General features: G+C 31.4%; 1 long non-coding RNA gene and 2 pseudogenes across 2 annotated transcripts; all 3 read right to left on the bottom strand.

The window, feature by feature from the left end:
- Nucleotides 1-3,609: 3,609 nt before the first annotated feature.
- LOC148935735 (uncharacterized) lies at nucleotides 3,610-7,027 on the bottom strand. Its single transcript, XR_016140157.1, has 3 exons — nucleotides 6,776-7,027; nucleotides 6,558-6,713; nucleotides 3,610-6,443 (listed from the first exon to the last, which is right to left on the bottom strand). It is a non-coding gene; the product is annotated as an uncharacterized LOC148935735 (long non-coding RNA).
- A 30-nt stretch (nucleotides 7,028-7,057) lies between these two features.
- Nucleotides 7,058-8,798, bottom strand: LOC148935734 (uncharacterized; annotated as a pseudogene). The gene is made up of 5 exons (XR_016140101.1): nucleotides 8,042-8,798; nucleotides 7,872-7,974; nucleotides 7,671-7,805; nucleotides 7,416-7,591; nucleotides 7,058-7,206 (listed from the first exon to the last, which is right to left on the bottom strand). The product of XR_016140101.1 is annotated as an uncharacterized LOC148935734 (transcript).
- Nucleotides 8,799-9,554: 756 nt separating this feature from the next.
- On the bottom strand, nucleotides 9,555-10,795 carry LOC148935733 (uncharacterized; annotated as a pseudogene).
- Between the last annotated feature and the right edge of the window lie 4,982 nt (nucleotides 10,796-15,777).

Below are 15,777 nucleotides of genomic sequence, written 5' to 3'. Positions count from 1 at the left end.
CAATTAGTTAATAGCAATAGTACAAATAGTTCCATATCTTCCTATAGCAAAGAGTCACTTCACTACGTATGTGCAATATATATATATATTTTCTTTGAGAAAAATACATGTAGTGTCCTTCGTATCCTGATATAAGAATATTGGACATAGTGAACGTCGTGAAGAATGACTACTGCATTGACAATACATGCGCGCGCGCGTGTGTGTATGTGTGTGTAGGTATCTCTCCAATTGTTTACAAATAATGCATTAGTAATAATCGGTATCGTCCGGACATACATTTTTGTCAGTAACATTAAACAGACGCTTCTGATTATAATTTTTATCAGTACCATCCAAATAAACACTTCTGATTTTTATTATTCGAATCATACTGTAATATGAAATATAGAATGGACTTCTTTATTTTCATGAAAATGCAATTGATATTTTTTTTCTTGTCTTTCTGATTATTTACAAATTATTTATTTGTAATAACCAGTACTGCCAGAATTGACGCTTTTGGCATTCGTTTTGCAAGTACCGTCAGACGTTTTTGATTATAATTTTTATCAGTACCATCCAAATAGACGCTTCTGACATTGACATTGACGAAATACTTTTCACCATAGCACTAATTATAAGAATATAATTGTGAATAAAATAGTTATGAAAAGAGCGCTTTCTTCCGAGCACGTAACTTCGTGTCACGCTCTGTCTCGATTCTAATTGTTTTGACCATATCGCAGCGGGTTCACGTGTGCGAGGCACGCACACAAAAGACGAGACATGTACACATGTGCACTCGGCGTTCGGCAATGTTGGGTTGGCCGAAGAGAATAGAAATATCATCCTACTCTCTCGCACCGAAGCGCCATGAGTAGAGAATAGGAATATCGTTGTACTCTCTCGCGCTCGCGACGCGTATGAGAAGGAAATAGAAATATTATCGTACTCTTTCGCGCAGTATGCACCGATGGTCCAGCGTCTTCTGATTATCGTTCATTATTGCTAACGTAGTATAGCGAAAGAATTAAAAAGAATAAACAGACATTAACAATGCATGAAGAGAAACGAAAATCGTTATATATAATTGTATATAATTTTATGTATAAAAATTATAATTGTGTAATAAATAAGAATGCTATGAAATTATTTTCTTAGTATAAATATATAATATATGTTTCGAAAATCTTCAAGAAATTCACAGTTTTGAGTAATTACTTACAAATTCGACAAGACATTTATTGAACGATAAATGAAATAATCAAATTATATTATTTCTTCTTTCTCTCTCTTCTTTTTGTTTGATATAAGCAAAAATATGTGCAATTTGTTAAATTTATAATTAATTATCTGAAATATAAATTTTCCATATCTAAGAGTCGAAATATATACAATAAGATTGTAATAAGAAAATAATTTCGTACTTATTCTCACTCATTTATTAGACTCTTCAGTTATTATAATTTTATAAAATTATATAACAGGTCATTATGAGTATGACAAGTAAAACATATAACAATTTTTGAATTTTTTCATACATTATTTTCATATCTGCTTACTCTTTTTAATTCATACTTATATATCAACAATAACGAGCGGTGATCAGGTAACGTCAGAGACGCTCGACGATCAGTGCATGGAGCGCGAAAGAATACGATAATATTTCTATTTCCTTCTCATACGCATCGAGAGCGCGAGAGAGTACAACGATATTCCTATTCTTTACTCACAGCACATAGGTGCGAGAGAGTAGGATGATTTCTATTCTCTTCGGCCAACCAGACGTGCCGAGCGCCGAGCGCACATGTACGTGCCTGGCTTGTGTGTGTGTGTGTGTGTGTGTGTGTGTGTGTGTGTGTGTGTGTGTGTATGTGGTGTGTAATTATACGTTAGGTTTCAGATTGTAATTTTACAAGCTCAGTGTTTCTTTAAAGTAATTCAAACTGCGGAACTATATCATTTTGTCCATACGAGATTAAAACTTATATATATAAAATAGGAATTTATATATATAATATATATATATATATATATATATATATATATATATATATATATAGCTAAAGTAAAAACACAAATTATATGTTGACTGTTTTTATTGAAAATATTGACGGGATTATCGACACATTACAACCGGCATCTTTGAATTGGCTTTACAGATTACAAAATCCTTTTGTGCAATTGAAACATAGCACAAAAAAGAAGTGCGGGATGGATTTCGATAAAAAATTAAATTCACTTTATTCTAACAAGCTTATTGAACGTTTTATCGATCCCATAGATCGTTTGTTTTTACCTTTCCTTTGCAACGCCATTTATTGCAAGATCTGTCAACTACAATTACTGCTCTACTTATTATTTTATATCTGCGCCAAGCATATATATATATATATATATATATATATATAAAATCATAACAGCGTAAAATCATACACAATCTGTTCAAGTCTCAAACTTTTTTTCTAAGCTTTCAATCATAAATCCAAAAATATAATATTGTTTATTCATCTAGTCCGAAGTGCGAAACGTACTCGTTTTGTATATATGAGCTGTAGAATTTTTGTATTAAGGAAATGAAAATCTGATGTAACAGCTGTACGAGCTAAAATTACATGAAGTTTTTAATTTTTTTTCTTATTTACTTGTTAAATCGATTATTCCGCATATTCTTTTTGTGCATATTTTAATTGCCTGAAAGAATTTTGCAATCTGTCAAGCCAATAAAAAGTTCTTTGGTGCACTGTAATGTGTCGGTAATTCCCGTCACTTTAGGATCCCCTTAAATTTGTTGCCAGTTTGCCGACATTCTGCTAATATTTTGCTGACTGGGTATGTAATGCAATCACTATATTAGTAATGAGAGTCATATCACAATTCTGTAAAAAATTTTATACGTTAAAAGCGTCCTTTCAATTGTCCAAATGCTTTTTCAGTGATTATCCGTGTCGATGAATGTATAAAATTCTATTTGTTGAGGTGTCAGATTTCCATTATTTCGAAAAGGTAGAACAAGCCATGATAAGCACGGATATGCCGAATCATCTAACAAAAATGTCTGATTAGGAAAGTATACTTTTATTTTTTGATAGTATATTTTTATTTTCAGTAGCTGTTTCATATAAAAGTGATCTTCTAAATACGCATGCATCGTGCAGAGAACCGGGTTCACCGCAATATATATTAGTAAAACGCATATCTGCATCTACAACAGCTTGTAAATTGATAGAAAAAAATTTTTTTCTATTACAATAATTCCATGCTACTTCGTTGGAAGTAGGTTTTATAATTTGAATATGAGTACTATCTATGCCTAAAACATTATGAATTCCTCGTTTTGTGCTAAATTTTTCGCATGTAATCGTAATTTGATTTTCTTCTGGCCATTTAATAACCACATCTAGTTTTGTTAAAAGCCAAGCTACAACCCGTCGAAGAATCCGAAAAATAAAAGAGATTGAAACATTAAATCTGCCAGATAAAGTTTGTAGTGATTCTGTGTTATAATATACCATAAAAAAAGTAAAAAACTTAGTTTTGCTGATATTGGCCTTACGTCAAAACAATGTGAAGGAATATATCCTGATAATTCTAATTCTTCAATTAATATCAAAACAGTACATCGAGTTAATCATAAATGTTCCTTGAATTCTTAATCTCTTGTTACGTCCGAGTGGACTCCACGATTATTTTCTTTCCAAAAACCGAATAATATAATTTCTTTATATAAGAATATTGATTTTTTCTTCCATTGATAAGATACGGAATTATATTGAATTTCAAGAAACAAGAGAAAGATTTGCAACCGCTCTGACTATTATGATACTTAATTTTAAAAGAAATTTAAAAGGATCTTAAATAGAATATGCAAAGAATTATTATTATTATTATTATTAGTCCCGAGTTAGCCGTCGCAAGTCCGAATACTATCACCTTGGCACGTGCCAAGCAAAGGCGAAAGAGATATCTAATGTAAATATCCTACCCCCTCCACACACCCACACTCACACATATCTCAGAGTTTCTGCCATCGCCCTTGCTCCTCAACCAAGATTCAGACTCTGATCATCCCATGTAAATAGGGTTGCTTCCGAACTGCAGCAGCATTATTAAGTAATTTTTTATTAGTGTCACTTCCATCCAACTAACCATTTGAACCTTTCGACTCAATGCATGAAAATTCCTACTTTCTGAAGAAAAGTCAAGACTCATTCTTTCGAGATAACCACCCCAGCTCAACAGAGAGTTCTTCACATTCATTAATTATCAATCAATTATAAATTTCAGATTTTTATTTTTTTCTCTGCTCTATGACACTCTAATTTTGTTCTTCTTCTCTTTTCTTTCTCTCGCATTAAATTGATCTGAGCTATGCAAAGTTCCCGTTGTTCTTCCCTTTCTTTTCTCTCTCTCTCTTTGAACTTGTCTGAGCTATGCGAAACTCCCATTGTTCTTCTCTTTTCTTTTTCTCTCTTTGAACTGATCTGAGCTATGCAAAGCTCCCGTTGTTCTTCCCTTTTCTTTCTCTCTCTTTGAACTGATCTGAGCTATGCGAAGTTCCCGTTGTCCTCCTCTTTTCTTTCTCTTTGAACTGATCTGGGCTATGCGAAGCTGCCGTTATTCTTCTTTTTCCTTTCTCTCTCTCTTTCTCTCTCTCTGAACTGGTCTGAACTATGCGAGGCTTCCGTTGTTCTTCCCTTTCCTCTCTCTCTCTCTCTCTCTCTCTCTCTCTCTCTCTCTCTCTCTCTCTCTCTCTCTTGAACTGATCTGAGCTATGCGAAGCTCCCGTTGTTCTTTCCTTTTCTTTCTCTCTCTTTGAACTGATCTGGGCTATGCGAAGCTGCCGTTATTCTTCTCTTTCCTTTTTCTCTCTTTCTGAACATGCTTGATGCAATCTGTCGTGCTCCAGGAGAATTATTTGTATATTTGCCAATGGCGTTGGAGGGTGTCGCTACTGCAGTCCGATCTGCATCCATCGAGTGAGAGACCAACATCGCTCTGGAGTACCGATCGTGGGGATTCGAAAAAATATACATATATATATATGTATATTGTAATACGTATATGTGTGTCATTGTATTGTTGACGTGTTGTTCTAAACACATTATTGCGATAAATATCATCACATGCCTCGGTAGTCGAAAGGATAAGATGCCTGTCCAGTAAGCAGGAGACCCAGATTCGATTCCTGGTTGAGGTGGTATTTTTTCGCAAAATAATTACGAGTTTTCACGACTGGTTCGTGGTCGGACCCCGTCGTGACGCACATCCCTTCTTATTTTCCTATTCCATTATCCACCACATGACGACTTCTCTTTGTGCGCGCTTCGAACCAATGGACATTATTTAAATTAAACGGACACCAATTCCTGACGAGCCGTTAACTTTATTCAAATTTTAAAATCGGAAATAATAAATATCTTACAATAATAGATAATTGATTTGTTAATTAATGTGATAATTAAAGGGTGACACCCATTTGATCACGTTTTGACCATTAGCCACTCAACGCTTGAATAGTGAAAAAATTCTAGGCGCCAGCCCCTGTAAATGGCTAGTGGTCAATCAGGACGTGATCAAACGGGTGTCATCCTAATTAATTATAAATTAATATTAATTATAAATATAATAATAATAATTATTATTATATTTATAATTTTAAATATTAATTTATAATTTATAATTAATCAATTGTCACATTAATTTATTAATCATAATTTTAAATTTAAATTATAATTAATAATAAATAAAATAATAATTAATAATAATAATTATTATTATTATTACTATTAATTGTTATTATTATATTTGAAAGATATTTATTAGATTCGGAAAAATAAACAAAGACTGACTGGATTTGAACTCAGGATCCCTCGCTTACTACCAAAACACTTAATCTGCACGACTGCGACGACTCCTCTCTCTGTTAGCTGTTCATATTCCGAATCTCTTTCATGACCGCTTATAGTCATTTAATTCTTACATATTATTAATTATTATTATTATTACTATTACTTATTATTATTACTATAGTAATACTATACTATATTATTACTTATAGTAATAATATAGTATAGTATTACTATACTACTATACTACTATACTACTACTATATTATTACTTATAGTAATTATTATTACTATTAATTATTATTATTTTATTTATTATTATTATTTATAATTTAAATGTAAAATTATGATTAACAAATTAATTAAATTACAAATTATAAAAAAATTATCCAGTAAACACAAAGTAACAGTTATAAAACATCAATGTTATATTTTTCATTTAACAATTTAACTGTTGCATACAGAATATTGTATTGTTACATATTTAAGTAAGAAGTTATAACATTGATATTTTATTACTGTTACTTTGTGTTTACTGTGTATGAAAAGAGCCCCATCCCCGCCTTTTTCTGTGAGGCACAACCAAACAGTTTGCCTCTCTATATTGCATACCTGAAACAGAAAGCAAATGAATTAAGAGCGATAACGGCCCCGCCGTTCTCTGTGAAGCACATCCAAGCGTAAGTAATATTGCTTTTCCAAAATACTAGAAAATACAAAATTTACCATAAATAATCCGTACTTTCTTCCCTCTCTTGTAGTATCTGCAAATTTTCGTTCTGTGTCATCTCCTTCTGAATCTTGTCGTCGTCCATATTGTCCTCAGTTTTGTCAGTGTCCTCTTTACCCATGTACTGAGTATTCTTGATGTTGTTGTCCTCTCTGAAAAAAATAAAAATTTGTTAAATTTATAAAATTTCTAGAAAAATAAAAAATTTTCTTACAAGAACTGAATATCCATTTCGTCGGTCTCCTCAGTTTCCTCCGTGTTTTTCAGTTTGTCGCCGTGTTCGATTTCCTCCATGTCTTTGAATCCTGTAGTTTCCTGTAGATCATAAATCTTTTTAGCTAAACTGATATTAGTTCAGAGTTTATCTTTTTTCCCTTCACATTGGAAGAAGATAAATTCTGAATTAGTACAATTAGTAAGAAGAAAAAAATACAGATCTCATCTTCATTGTCTAATCGCCAGCGTCGATTTGGTAGATTTTGGTCGACTTCTTCGTTTTATAATTGTCGTTTTTTATTATAATGCCATTTCCTGATTTTGAGACTTTTCAGAGTTTTTTCCAGTGCTTCGTGGAATTCGACATTGTTGGGATTGGAAAAATGTTTGTTAGAGTTTATGGCATCTGGAAAAATCGACAAGAAACACCTTTGTTAGTTATCGTCATGTATTTAATGATTATGTTTACGTCCCTTAATTAATAACATCCGTTATTCTAAGACTGATCAATAACAGCCATTCCATTCTTTAAGCTTTGTGTCCACGAAGCTAGAAATCTCAGAATGTTACTAAACTCAATTAAGTTTGACGTGTAAATGTAATCAATACAGAATATAATTAACATTGATATTTTTTACAAATCTTGACATGCATGTGCGAAGCGACTGCCTCACAGTTTATATCCCCCTGTCCCATTTTTTCCATTTAAGATGAGATATGATGAAATCTTCTCATCTTCTGAAAATACATTGCGAAAATATTCTGCAGCGCAATCAATTGGATTAGCCCGTCCAAGGTAAATAAAGTACTCCACCTAATACAAAATTTTTAGTAAATCGAATTACTGTAAATATTTAGATAAGATAATATTTATATTAAAAAAAAATTATTACTAAATTATTATAAATTTCATCATCAACTTTTTCGAAGGCTAAGAAATCGTCTACAGTTGTAAATAGAATTCCTGGTGGTTTGACTGGTCTTTTCACTACTGTCGCAATAATCGTTTAATGGTTTTCGCATTTTCACTGCAAGAAAACATGAAATTATGAAATTAAAACTTAATTTAAGTATAATAAATTATTAATTCTTACTCGGTTTTATTTTTAATAGAAATTTGTCGTTTTTCCATACGACGTAGTTGATTCATGATCATTTTGAAATAAAATTTAATGTCTTTATTCGTGCAACGACTAGCTTTGTTGTATCATTTGAAACTTTTTTGTATTTTTGAAACTTACTTTAAAGACCGCATTATATCATGGGATGTTCTCTTTTGTCCATCCTTCTTCTTGTCTTTGTCTGCTTGGTGATAGGCGATTACGTTTTGTAGATGCTGATGCTATTTGTTTATGTTGTGATATATTTGATGATGGATGAATATTTGTGATAATGTTGTCTGCATTGTAATGGTAGTTTTTTGATGATGGATAAATGTCATGTGTGAATGATTGAGTGGCTGAAGGTGAGTGTGATAAGATGGGTTTATGTTATAATAGTGTTGTTCGTTTATGATGTGATGGTTTTGATGATGGATAAATATTTTGTGTAAATGATTGTTTGAATGGTGAAGGTGAACGTGATAATGTTTGTTTGTGTTGTAGTGGTTGTTTTGATGTTGAAGGAATGTTTCGTGCAAATAATTGAGTGGCTACTGAAGGTGAGTGTGATAAGATAAGTTTATGTTTTAATGGTGCTGATGAAGAGAACATGTATTTATATGATTCTTTACATGATGATGATGATGATGATGGAACATGTAAAGATGATGCTGATGATTGTGAATGTTATGAATATTGTGATAATGGTGCTGTTTGATTTTGTGTAGTCTTGGGTGTGGTCATATGTCCTTGTATGTGTTTTTTATATGAATATTTTTCAATATCTTTATATGAATATTTTTCAATATCTAGCAATTGCAATGCTTTGAATGTCTCGTCCGCTTCTTTTCCTCTTCCTCGTCCTCGTTGACTCATCTTAACAAAAATTAGGCCCTTCACGAGAATTCTTCCGTAATGCATAACATTGCTTATACTGATTATAAACTAAACCCGTACATATAACTTTAATTAACGTACAAAGAAAATCATAACTGATATTATGTACCTTTTTTGTCTGTGCTTTGACTGAAATTCAAGTTCATGTACAGGTTTATCAGTATTAGTATCAATATTTTACGTACGTAATATTACGCGTTACGGAATAGCTTATGTGGAAAGTCTTAAAGAAAATTCACGCAATGAAAGCTATCTTAATCTATAATATGTAGAATGACTGCAACTATCCAAACATCAATAATAGGATCTATATGGTCTTCAGTGTGCCAATAAAGTATGTGGAAACACTTATTTCGCACTTTACTAAGATCTATAATAATAACTTCATCAGATAATAAAGGACATCGAAACCTACTGACGGCAAATCAACTTCGAAAAAATCTTCAACTCTGCGAAACTCTTTAACCGCCAACTGATAATGATTGTGCGAGAAAATATACTCTCAGTAAGACAAACCTTTGAATTTTGTAACATTATCATGTTATCCTGATCCTTTATCGATAAACGAAATTTTCCTGTATCTAAGATCTGAAACTGATACTGACTATATACCTAATGAAGCATCAAAAAGTACAGAATTAACCCAGGGCCTATTGGAACGCATCACTTCCTCAGTTACATTTACAATATTTTGTGTAATTTGAAACTTTTCATATCGCCTATTTACGATTTGCTGCAAATGTTGATGAAGCTTGCGGCAAGCATTGTGAAAATAATATATCATATTATTTTCATAGACAATTCATTCAATGAGCCAAAGCGTCTCACGTCATCTACGAGATGTAAAAGACAATGAATAATCTATGAAAGAAATTCTGGATCATATATATCTTCTGCTCTATTTACAAAAATATTTAATGCTGTTTGTGCAAAATCAAGACGGTCTTCCGTTAAGGAAGAACTGACTAGAACTCGAATAATGAAATGTAATAGAAGAAAATGTTTGTACATAACAGGCTTTACGAGTCCGTAATAAATAATTGGGGCAGTATACAGAAGTTGGCGATTTTCCGTGACCTTAAATCCTCCATATTTTTTCATTAATTGCGGTTTTCGCAAAAATTCCTTAGAACAGTAATTTTTAACTTGCTGCAAACGTTTCGTCATAATTTAAGTGATCTGACTGAAAGTTTTAAATTTGGATTACATTTACCATCGACAAGAACGTTATTTATTTTGGGAACGACACCAAGACAAACTGTGTGCATGTAGTCGAAGACCGTTTGGATTACCAACCCCATCCCTAAAGAAAGCAAAGCAAAATCAAAATCTAATGTTCTCCATCAATGATGTCTGTACTCTTCATTTATACGCGGCCTATGTTGAATATCATGATAAGCGATTATTCCATGACAAAGTCGACTTCCCCGAATCCAACATTTCGAATACGGAAATAGACTACCGTGACCTTTATGACCTAAAACAAAAGTCCACGCAGGAGAATCAGCTATAAAACACCTCAATTTAATCAGTTTTTGTTGATTATAAAAATCAATTCCTCCACGATTTAATACATCTCGAACTTCATCCACAAAAGATTGAAATAATTCCTTCGCGTTAGTTGGTTTCAATGAATCTCGCCAAATGCCTACAATTGTAGATTTATTTTGAAGAATATTTGCAATCTTAATTTGTATCGGCCATATTTGAATTTTGTCCATCCAGTATGGCACCATCAATGCTAAAATCTACCATCAAAGTATCAAGTGGAATTAGTTCCGGATAGGTTTGTTGAAGAATGGAAAGAATTCCTGCCTCAAATTTTAAATGGAGATATTCACCTCCAATGTTAAATGTAGGATGCACGATCCGTAGGGTTTTCAAAAGCTTTCTACAATCCTTGGCAACGTGAACAAACAAGAATGTGTTCGAACAACTTGTAAAAGAGCATTTATTTGCGTATAAGACATATTACTGCGTACGAAAACTTCAACAAGATATTCTTGAAAATTATCAATAGATTATAGTATTTTGATAGAATAGTATTTTGAGGCTCAAAATCTATCGCAAAATCTATCACAATCTAAAATGGATTCAGCAACATCTGAAGAACTTAATGCCTCATTAAAGACAAATTGCATGTCCTCAGCTGATGCATCAGAAGGTACAAAAGTTTCATCTTTTTTTTATCTGACTGCATTCCTTAAGAATTTGACCTTCATCGACGAAATCTGAATCAATTCTAATATTAGCAATATCTAAATTCTGTTGTAGACATTCATTACGCACAGCTCTCTCTAATTTTTCCAAACGACGACGATGAACTGCAGACAGTAAATGATAAGGCTTGCGACTATGCCTGTTCGCCAAACGCAACACATCGATGAAGTAAAAGGAAGGAAATAAAAAAATAACTCGAAAAAGAATAAATGAAATCTGAAATGGAAAAATCTAAACAAAAAAAAAACACAAGTTTCTTTAATCAATTTAAATTCAATAATATGTAAATAATGAATAATGAATAATGAAAACTTAAAAGGAATATTAATGAAATTATGTATTAATGTAAGAATTAAATTATGTGCTTGCAAGTAATTCGAAAAAATAATATATCAAAAATCTATTGAAAAGCAATTATATATATTCAATAAATAAAAATAAGATAAATATAATACTTGCAACAAATTATTACTTTGTCTGTTGCAATTATCTCAGCAATCTGACCTGTGAATTAAGAATAAAATTGTGTGAAGTATGAAAATATAATATATATATATATATATATATATAAAATTAAACAAACACATTAATTTTGTTCACCAATTGTCTTTGCAGATAATTAACGAAACTAATGTTTTAATTGGATCTTGATAAAATAAATCGTGAGTCTAAATTAATGAGAATTGATTTAAACAAAGAAGCATTTTTTATTCTGAGTTAAAAATGAAACGATAATATCCATTAAAAGTATAAAATTATAGCCAATAATATTGATAAAAATTAAACATGTCTTCAGTATTACAAATTAAAATGTGAAAAAAGGAATGAAAAGAAAGTTAAAGAACTCTTGCAGCAACGTTAGATTGAACAATAAAATCAAATCTTGAAGAAAATAATCAATAAGTTAATGAGAAAAATGCATAGAAGATCCACATGCAATTAACGACAGTATAATTTGTTAAATCTGTACGATAGAAGATAGAAAATAATCAGCATGAAAAATATTGCAAAATTATCATTACAATACGCAGAAAAAAATATTCACTGTTATGGTAGAAATATACTAAATTAATGTTTGCATAAAATAAAAACTGCAAAATGGACACCTTAACATAAAAAAATCAAGTATTTTTTTTTATTTAAGCATATATGAATAATACAAAGAAAAATTTTTATTCATTTTCTAAGTATGTCTATTTAATCTTTCCTTCCTTTTCATTCTACCCCATTCTCTCCTTAATGAGTGGATTAGAATAAAAAAGTTCTTTTAAAAAAGGCGAGAATCTTGAGATTCTATGTAAATAAATATGCTAAAAATTATTATTATACAAGAAATAAAAGACAAAATATTTAAGATATTTAGTTTTAATTAGTTTTAGAATAAAAAAGATAAATATTTTTTCCAAATTAAATTATTTTACAATTGGCTAAAAAAATTAAAATAAAATATTTAAAATAAAAATAATTAAAAATTAAAATAATTAAATTTTTATTAATGAAAAATTTAAAATAAAAATAATTTAAAAATTATAGATTAGTGCAAAATTCTACACTGAGAAAAAATAATTTTTTTCCGAAAAGAGAAAAGATCTTTTCAAAAAGTTACAAGGAATATTTACGATCATTTTGATCAAATAAAAAATTCAGTGAGGATGTTCAATGAAAAATATCCGTTCATTTCTTTTGTATATACTGAAAGATATCTATTAGATTCGGAAAAATTAACGGAGACCGACTGGATTTGAGCTCGGGATCCCTCGTCTACCAATCCGACACTTAGTCTGCACGACCACGACGGCTCCTCTCTGTTAGCTGTTTATATTTCGAATCTCTTTCATGACCACTTACGTCTAATTCTTACAGTTCGGCCATTCTGGCATTACATTCGTCCCGAATGTACCGAGTCTTCATCTACCGGAATTTTATCCGAAACTTGGAGCTTCTGCTCCCGAATTCGTTCACTTTTTTTTTTTGAACGATCGACATTGGAGTACTTTTACTCCTCGACTTTTTCCGTTCACATTTGAACGATCGACACGACATTGGAGTATTTTAACTCCCCGACTTGGTTCATTTCGAACAACACATAAACGACACACACAAAATTGACTGAATTCTCCCTGTTAGGTAACATAGACTGTATTCTCTCTGAGGTAACATGGGCTGAATCCCACTTCTGAGATTGAAAGATATCTATTAGATTCGGAAAAATTAACGGAGACCGACTGGATTTGAACTCGGGATCCCTCGTCTACCAATCCGACACTTAGTCTGCACGACCACGACGGCTCCTCTCTGTTAGCTGTTTATATTCCGAATCTCTTTCATGACCGCTTACAGTCGTCTAATTCTTACAATACGGATAATTTGATATTCATATATATTCATACATATTATTGAATATTGTATATATGATCAAAGAATATTTAATGAAAAAAGTAATCTATAAGAGACAAGAGCACTATTTTGTAACTATAAGACGTACGTGAATTCGAAAGCATTGCAATTAGCATTGTTTTAAGTGTTGAAAAAAAAATAAGTGACAAGTTTCTGAGGAGGATATGAAATCCGTGCTTGAAACTATAAAAGTGAAAGAAACAAACGCAACATGCATTTACACATTGCGAATTTTAGAGAAAAAAAATTATTTATTTATAAGAATATGTAGATTACTTCTTTTTTCGCTTTCATAGCTTTAACCACAGATTTCACATTGAGTTTTACGTTAATGGTTAAACCCAACGGTTTAAACGACGTCGAGCTAAATCCAAAAAAGATAAAATTAATATTATCAAATTAACTGTTATATGAAAAATTTATACTTACCTCAGATAGTGGATGTAAATAACTCTTTAACTTTGAAGTATTCTCGTTAAGCCTGATGCATACATCGCGCGATACTGCGACTTAAGGCAACCAGCACAGTTAACCAATCAGAAGATTCTAGTATGCAACTGGCCAATTGACAATGTGGGATATTGGATCTCGTCCTGACGCGCCGCTTGCGCGCCAAAAAATAGAAAAATCCATTCTGAGATAAATTCTGATAAAAACCGCAACTCAGACTCTCATTATATCATTTAAAAAATAAATATTATCATCGTTAAATTAATATTAAATTAGAATAATTTAATAAAAAATTATTTAATTAATTAATTATGTATATTTATGAGTTTATTTTAGGTTTCAGTCCGTTTCACTATGTCGTAACCTATATGAAACAGCCGACAGAAATTAAATTTAATAAAAATTAAATAAAATTTAAATTTAATTATATCTAACTTTTTCGATAAATAACACTAGTCAAGTGTCAAACCTTGAAAAAATTGGTCTTTTATATTTCTAAGCGAATACAGTAATAGTAAAAGAGAAATAGTAAAAGATATAAAAAAAGTTTTATGACTTTTAATGTACGTTATACATGTTAATTTTAATAGTGCAATCAGATTTTTCGAAAATGTCATTTTTTCGAAATTTTTTTTTTCAAAAAAGTGTTTCATTCCCTTAACGACCATATGGGCACATATAAAAAATATGTGTTTCTGTTTCATCTTGCTACAACATATTCAAAAGTTACCAAAATCAGCGATGCTTGGCTACTATTAACTTGAGTGTATTTTGTTTGTAAACCGTTTGTGATTGATTATAAGGAGCGGGACACATAAAAAAGCTTAAATAGTACTGATTTATGCTGGCCATAATCGTTAACTTTTGTCTGATCTGTAAAAAATTCAATCAGAATCGATTATTCTTCTCACATTCAATTGTGATTGGCCAATTTTTTACAATTCCGACATAAGTTAACGGATTACAGTCATTATAAATCAATCTTTTTTAAGTCTTACTGCTTTTATGTGCTGCGGCCTTCTATCTCTATTAACATTTAACATTTGTGACAAAAATTATAATAGTTTTAATTATAATAGTTTAGTAATAAACAGATTTTGTGATACAGATAAAGTGTAATTAATAGAAAATTATTTGTACTTTACAAATATATTAATTTTTACGTTTACAAATTAATAAATTTCTTAATTGCAAACAAATTTATTTTATAATTGTACTGTGCGTGCGCAAAGATGTACTCGGGGCTCCTAAGAGAGCGCGTCCTAAGAATTACGCGTGATAGATATGCATTCGCATTACAATTATAAAATAAACATATTTTGCAAATATAATTAAGAAATTTATTAATATGTAAATGTAACATATTGATATATTTGTAAATCATAACATTTCTATTATTTAATTATTATAAAAAATACCTATTATATAAAAAAATGGTCAGCTGACATCGCATGACTAAAATAAAATTATAATATATTAATTATATCTATCAAAAAAAAACTAATTTAACTAAAAATAATTTGTCATAAACATATATACAAATAACTCACAATAAAGCACAAGCAAATTTACAAACAAAATACATTCAGAAAAGTTAAAAATATAATAGTAGGTATACTACACCGATTCTAACTCAGAAGCGTTGAGGGGGGTGCGGGGGGAACTGTGCGCAACCGAGGAGCTCCGGGGAGGGGGGAAGGGGAGAGATGGCGCGTGTTGGGCGACCCAGTGCCATTAAACGTAAACAGCGTGCGATTGAATCGACGATTGATGCCTTCAGCACCGTGATAAATAATTACGAAAAGATAAATAACGAAGATGATATAAAAAATTGGACAGGGCGCGTGGATATGACACCAGAGGGGGGCGGGGCGCCACCGCCGCCAACGCCGCCGCGCCCGTCGCCACCGCCGCGCCCGTCGCCACCGCCGCGCTC

Source organism: Pogonomyrmex barbatus, unplaced genomic scaffold (assembly GCF_055798465.1).
Source record: "Pogonomyrmex barbatus isolate J1 unplaced genomic scaffold, ASM5579846v1 scaffold4, whole genome shotgun sequence".
In the NCBI taxonomy this organism is placed as follows: Eukaryota; Metazoa; Arthropoda; class Insecta; order Hymenoptera; family Formicidae; genus Pogonomyrmex; species Pogonomyrmex barbatus.
Note: the sequence above shows the minus strand (reverse complement) of the source record. Positions and strands in the feature narration are given on the sequence as shown.